Source organism: Saccostrea cucullata, unplaced genomic scaffold, assembly GCF_032062105.1.
Source record: "Saccostrea cucullata isolate Sc308-1 unplaced genomic scaffold, CSIRO_AGI_Scuc_v1 ctg11283, whole genome shotgun sequence".
Taxonomy (NCBI): Eukaryota; Metazoa; Mollusca; class Bivalvia; order Ostreida; family Ostreidae; genus Saccostrea; species Saccostrea cuccullata.
Window position 1 is genome coordinate 1 of NW_026923103.1, and position 6,930 is coordinate 6,930.

The 6,930-nt window shown below is 32.1% G+C and overlaps 1 pseudogene; it reads right to left on the reverse strand.

The window, feature by feature from the left end:
- Positions 1-2,726: 2,726 nt before the first annotated feature.
- LOC134263177 (suppressor of SWI4 1 homolog) lies at positions 2,727-5,678 on the reverse strand (annotated as a pseudogene).
- Positions 5,679-6,930: the final 1,252 nt, after the last annotated feature.

Below are 6,930 nucleotides of genomic sequence, written 5' to 3' on the forward strand. Positions count from 1 at the left end.
TTCATTTTTTCTACACTTAGAGATATTAGTTAATTTTAGGTATTCAATTCCATATTCATTTTAAAAGAGTTACAAATCATGTTTTATATCATTCTGCTTGAGTTTGATAAATTGATTTATTTCTTTAAAAGGAAACAGTTGCATTTGTTGATAGGGGAATAGAATTGCTCAATATGTGATACTTTCAATGCAATTTGATTTTTACTGTACTCATGTCATTCACAAATTAAAAATTACCCATGTTAACATAGTGGTAAATATATGATGAGATAAATTATTACAAATCATATCACAATTCCAAAATATTTACTTTTAGAAATAATTGTTTCAGGATAAAGTGACATAAATGAAACATTTGATTTCTTGTTAGTACAAGTAGTATGATTCAATAAATTAAGTGTTTCCAATTTTCTTAGTTTATACATGAAGTCACTCAGAGTGTGTAACATGCTTCTTAACCTCATCAGAGCCATGGAAGTAAGATTTCATCACAGTGACATAAGATATCCTTCATAGTATATACCAGGGTAGTTATAGTATTATTTTACATCTAACGTGTCATGTGAAAACGCATCATTTGTTTTAATTTCTATAAAATTTATACAGGTTCTATTTCCTTTGAACTCTTTCAATTGTTAGTTTCGATTTTTAAACTGATGTTTGAAATATAAAACATTTAACTAGTTCCATCTACTAATTTGATAGTTTTTTTGTTTTTGGTTTTTTTCGTGCAACATCTGTACTCTTTTAATTAGTACTCTTAAGATCATGCCAGAAAAAAGTGGGCTCTTATTTGCTATACTAAACTATAGGGGACATATTATAACCGATGTGAGAGTTTTGTTCCGAGACAAAGATTACTCAAAAAAGACACATACTACAGTTTGGTGGTATGATAAATCATAAGAACTGAAAGATAAATTCCTTTAATACAGTGTATTCTCTTCATCTCTCACCAAAGTGAATACCATGGGCATTAGTTATTTTCATTATAGCTCCACAAAAAGTTTGGATTTTTCTTATGGATGTCATTTTAATTTCGAAGAAAAACAGATCATTCAGTGTGTGTAACATGGTTCTTCATTTTTTGTATTCAGAGCCATGGAAGTATGTTTTCATCACCATGATCTTGGGAAATATGTCCAACTATAATAACAAAGGGAAGTTAATATGTTCTATAACTTGTTCATATATATTCAGATGCAGACCATGTACAACATAAGAACATTTGAATCATATTTTTAAAATTAAGGCACCTTGTATTAATACACATTTGAAACTGTCCACGTTGCTTGTCAGAGGAGAATGTCCAAAATGAACCTGTGTGTCAATAGATATAGCCATTAAATCAATATCTGATTACTGAACATACTGTTGCATCAGTGATAATTTAATACAAACTTTTTTTTCATATATTGATAATGTTTATTTCTTGTGTTATTTCATGGCTTTAAAAAATAAAGGTCACTCAGTGTGTGTAACATGGTTCTACATTTAATTCAGAGCCATGGAAGTAAGTTGTCATCATGGTGACCTAAGTGAAGTCAGACAGTATCAGCCATTTTTAATTAGTTTTGCCACAAATATTTATCAGTGGTAAAAATTAAATTTTAAGTCAGCGAGAAATTATCCAGAGAATATAACTGATAAAATATATATCAAATCAGAATAAATTTATATACCCCCCTCCCATTATTTTTCACTTTTCTGTTAAACATTAGCAAAGTATAAAATAAAGAATATGAACATATACATTTTATACAATAATTATTATTAAGAATGTCTTTAAAACATCAATGTTTCCTAATCGTCTTTAAATTTTATTGTTAAAATGTGTAAATTTGGCTCAGAACAAAGGGCAATAACTCAAGTAAATATCAGATCAGCACAGCCAAAGGATAAAAACAGTGTTATTTGAAAAATTCTCGTTTTTTGTTATCTTTATTCATTCTTTTAAAATTGCAAGTAATTATGCATATTTATATTAATATAATCTGATGGAGGCTCAAATCCTCTTTATAATGTTAGAAATATATAAAAGTAGAGCAAGTATTTAAAATAAGATTATTTTCCTTTCTATGTCTACTGTCTAATTCAACCAATTTAGAATTCTTTAAAATATATGTCTGTAATTTTTTTTTATTTATTTACATAATTCTTACTTTGCTGTGACATAGCTCATTCAGAGTGTGTAACAAGTTTCTTCACATGTTTCAGAGCCATGGAAGTAAGCTTTCATCATAATGACTCTGTCACAGTTATAACTTTTCTAGATTTAATGTACATACACCAGTTTTGGTATTACTAAATGCACCCTGACAAATCTAAGAAATCTACTTGAAATTTAAAGTAAAACATGCTTATAATTAAATGCTTGGACTGACAGTTTTGCTTTGCTCTAAGTGTGTTTTAGTGTACATGACAACTCTCTTAAAAGCTTGTTGTACTTTTTTAGACTTGTACAACTAGAAGTTACACCAGATGACACTCTATGAATCCTTATAAAGCTGACCTTACTTTTTGGGAATTATACCATTAGATATTTACCAGATGGTACTTTTAGCAGCTTTGATGTTGCCCCTACTTTAGGGTTGTACATAATGTATCACTAAAATATTTACCTGATGGCACTTTTAGCAGCTTTGATGTTGCCCCTACTTTAGGGTTGTATCACTAGATATTTACCAGATGGTACTTCCAGCAGCTTTGATGTTGCCCCTACTATAAGGTTGTATCACTAAAATATTTACCTGATGGCACTTTTAGCAGCTTTAATGTTGCCCCTACTTCTGATGTCTTGCGGTAAGACCACTTCATTATGTTCTCCATCCAGTTCTGCTTCACTCTCTGACAGGTTACCTCCCCTTTAAATACACAATGTACATGTATTAAGAGCCTATTCCATGTCTATAAAACATATTCTAAGATATATAACATATTTTAAGATCCTTTATTTATACAAGTCCTTCAATAAAATATTTTTTATTACTTGCCAGCCAAAATGTAGTTCTTAGTGTGTGCTATACAAGCTTTTGCTTGTGGGTTAACCATTTACATATGTAGCTATATTTGTAGAGCACTGAACTGGCATGCTAGTGGTTCGACATTCAATTCCAAGTGGAGACCATACATATTTATGTTAGAGTTTATGCCCATATTAGGTGACTGATGTATTTCTGGTGGGTGAAAGTAATTGCTCCAAAAGTTTTGGATCATAACAGATGGCACTCCAGCAGAAATTATCTCTTTTTCTGGAGGGTGTCAAGACAAAAGTGTGTGATACGTGCCTTCATATAAACCTTGAGCTAGTGGAATAACCTTTCAAACATTAGAATGTTAAACTGGCATGCCAAAGGTACCAAGTTCAATCCCAAGCAGTTTATCTGCACTTTGACTTAATATATGTATGTTACCTGCATGGTGTAGTGGTTATTGCATTTTTTCTAGAGTTACACAGTAAGGAGTTGATCCTTATATATTGCAAGAAAGAATCCCACTGCAGGATGAGGAGACAGATTCATAACTGATAAGATAGACTTTTTACTGGGGTCCTATATCACAGTATGTGCTGGCATAAAAAAATGATTCCTCATTTCTTAATAGCCATGAGTGCTAATTATAGGTCTAAATTTGCAGCCTTCCACTGGCAAATGCTGTGAATTAGTCAATATGAGTGAAAATTTTCAAAAAGGATATTGAACAAACATATAAACAAATAAATAAATGAATTCTAACACATTAAACAATGTTCCAGCTTGTAAAGTACATGTAAACCACAAGACAAACCCTCCTTTGCATGATCATGAACAAAAGAGTATTAGAAATTAGTATCTGAACTAAAAGAACAGATTTATAGGTATCAGTAAAAACTATACGCAAGTACTGTTTCTGCTTACTTTGTTATAAAATCACAGACATCATTGTAGCGCAAAGGGTCGGGAACTTCTGCTTTAATTAACTTCTTTACCCCTTTACTGAGCCCCACTGGTACAACCTTCACATTACTGAAATAGTCAACTGATGATGAAATTCAACATTCTATAAAAGCATATACAGTTATACTCCCTATCAACATCTCAATTATTTTAAAAATACATGTTTAAAAAGCAGAGACAATATTCATCTAGCATTACCTTTTCTCTAGTGTATGTACTACTTTCAGCATAATTTGTACTTGTTTTAGTTACTGTGTACTTGTTTATATACTTGTTTCCTATAAAACATTTGGAAATACAGTAAAACACACTTCAAAGCCAACATGCTTATAATAAATGATGCTCACAGCAAATGATTTTCATTCCCTTTGAGTTTAAAATATACTGTAAACATAATGGATGTAATGAATTACGTTTGTAGGCTTAGAGTAGTAAAATGTATGTCCCTGGAACATCATTATCAGCTTGTTTTACTGTATACCCAACCCCATACCGGTAAATTAAAAGACTAAGGGTTACCATTAATACATACATTCTACATTACTTTTTGTATGAAATTTGAAATAAAATGAATATCAATATATCAAAAATGTATTTGGTTATATTTGAAAAAAAAAAGATAACTCAAATGCAATGAAAAATTTAATAATTTAACCTACTAGTGTCTGAAGTCAATTGTTTTATCTTCACTGTTGTAATTCAACATCACACATCTCTTTATGTTATTCAAATTTACCTGAAACAAAACAAAATGTTCATATCTACAGATTTATTAAATTTTCATGATTTCTTCTTTATAGACTAAGTAAATTAAATTTATGCAAACTAAGAGTTCCAATTTTTAAGCTATTTTGAGTTACATTTTTTATTTTTAATATACCTTTTATGTTTCATTTATGTTTTATCAAAGATACCCACACCTTTTAAATGTTTCTAACCCGTATTTCTTTATAGGTAATTCCTACCTTGTGAATTAATGTTTATATCTTATCTTATAAGAAATAACCCTACCTTGTTAATGTTTATTGAAGGGAAATGTTCTAAAAAATTGTGGCATAACTTCAGGTGCATTTCTTCTCCACTAAAATTGTTCTATAATAATGGATGGTGATTGAACTGTTTGGGGTCCACATTTGGCTTTTTCAGGGAAGACACAACATCTTTACACAGTGTGTATTTTTTCACTCTGAAAGTTAATGTTGGTCCCCCTTTATTGAAACTGAAGGTGTACATTAATCTCTGATTTTTTTTTTAAAAAAAGTGACACTCCTAAATCACCAGCTATACTGACAAAGTCTTTTAACACATTCTTCTTTTGACCTACAAAATAATTAATGAAAAAAAAAAATTATAGAAATTAAAATTTCCACTTAAAGGGGGATGGAGTGCAACCAATATCTAAATTGTCAAAAGCTATTCCTATCATGAAATCTGGATACTTGCTAAGTAATTTATATCATTAATTTGTAAATTTATCTCACTACCTGATGTCAGATAATCCTTAAAAAAAAATATATTAGTAACTTTATTTTGATCAGTACCCAATGTTACAAAATTATTACATAATTACCCTTGTTACTTTATCTCATTACCTGAAGTCGTGAGGCTGTGTAGGGCTCCATCACATGGCGCATGTCCTTGATAAGTTGAAGAATATTTTTACCGACATACCTCTGTGAAACACAAAAGAATGTGGGGCTTTTTGTAGTCTTCCTCTTGTCCCTCATTCTGCTTAGCTTTCATGGAACAATTACTTTACTCTAAAAAAAAAAACCAATAAAACCTGCAAAAAATATTAAAAATTCTTTCCACTTAGAGGTTTACTCGTTTAATGTGATTGGTTAGAAGATAGAAAAACAATCAACATGATCAAGATTTTCAAATTTCAAAAAAGATTTTGCTGCAGTCAGCCCAAAAGATACCAAATGAAATTTGTCCAAGGTCCAAACGGCTGCATGGTAATGAGTTGACACTGGACATGTGGATGGTTCAACCGGGGTGTGCAATATTGCAAAAATTAGTTACTGTTACTAGCTGTCGGGTTAGTGACAGTAACAAAGTATTAAAGGATGAAATTAAAGTATTGTGCAATCGATAAAATCGAAAATTACCTTTTCTTGGTCATTTTAGCGAATTATCTTGTAGTGTTTCAAGCAACATTTTCAGAATCCATCGTGCACGTGCCAGATCTAAAACGGAAATGGAGGGTTGCGTTGTCAGTGATGGATAAATCGTACATAAATGAGTCGCTTTCTTAAACCTTGCGTCCCTCCGTCTCCATGGCTTGGTGTAAGGTTTTTATATTTCACAGTTGTAAAAACAATCACCCCAAGGAAAGACCTGTCCCGGGAAAACACAAGGGAAAAAATAAATATGAAAGCGCTACCCATCCACACTCCCAAACCCCCGCTTTTGTGTTAAAAACATTTTCATGTACATTTGAATTGTTTGACGCCAGACGGACTTTTGAGGTTGAAAAATATTGTTATTTCCATGTTTTCCATTTGCAAAATTAACAGATCATTTTTGTAAGTGTCGAGACGTCGGAACCGGGTGGGGCGGGGGGAAAGGGGGGGGGGGTGCCCCCTTTTTTTCCAAAGGGGTTTTAGACTTAGTATAGACTTTAAACATTGCTGCGTAGGTTTACCCCCCCCCCCCCCATTTTCCACAAACACGTATAGGTTTAAAATTGGGAAGGTGGTACATGCTGTTGGAAAAAAATTTGGTACTGAAGTTGAACCTATACCCCCCCCCCCTTCCCTAAAAATGGATTTTCGTGTTTCGACAATGAACATTTCCTTTTTTTTTTTTCTGCTTGTCAATTTTTTTTTTTGGGAGGTCTAAAAAAAATTTTTCACTTAGCCCCCCACTTTTAATTTGCTTTCGACGCCAATGGTGTGTGGGTGTGGGTTTCTCCCACTTAATTCCCCCGCCCCCAAACTGGGGGGGGTCCACCTTTTCAACTGAGATTCCCCCCCTGGATTCCATTAAAAGT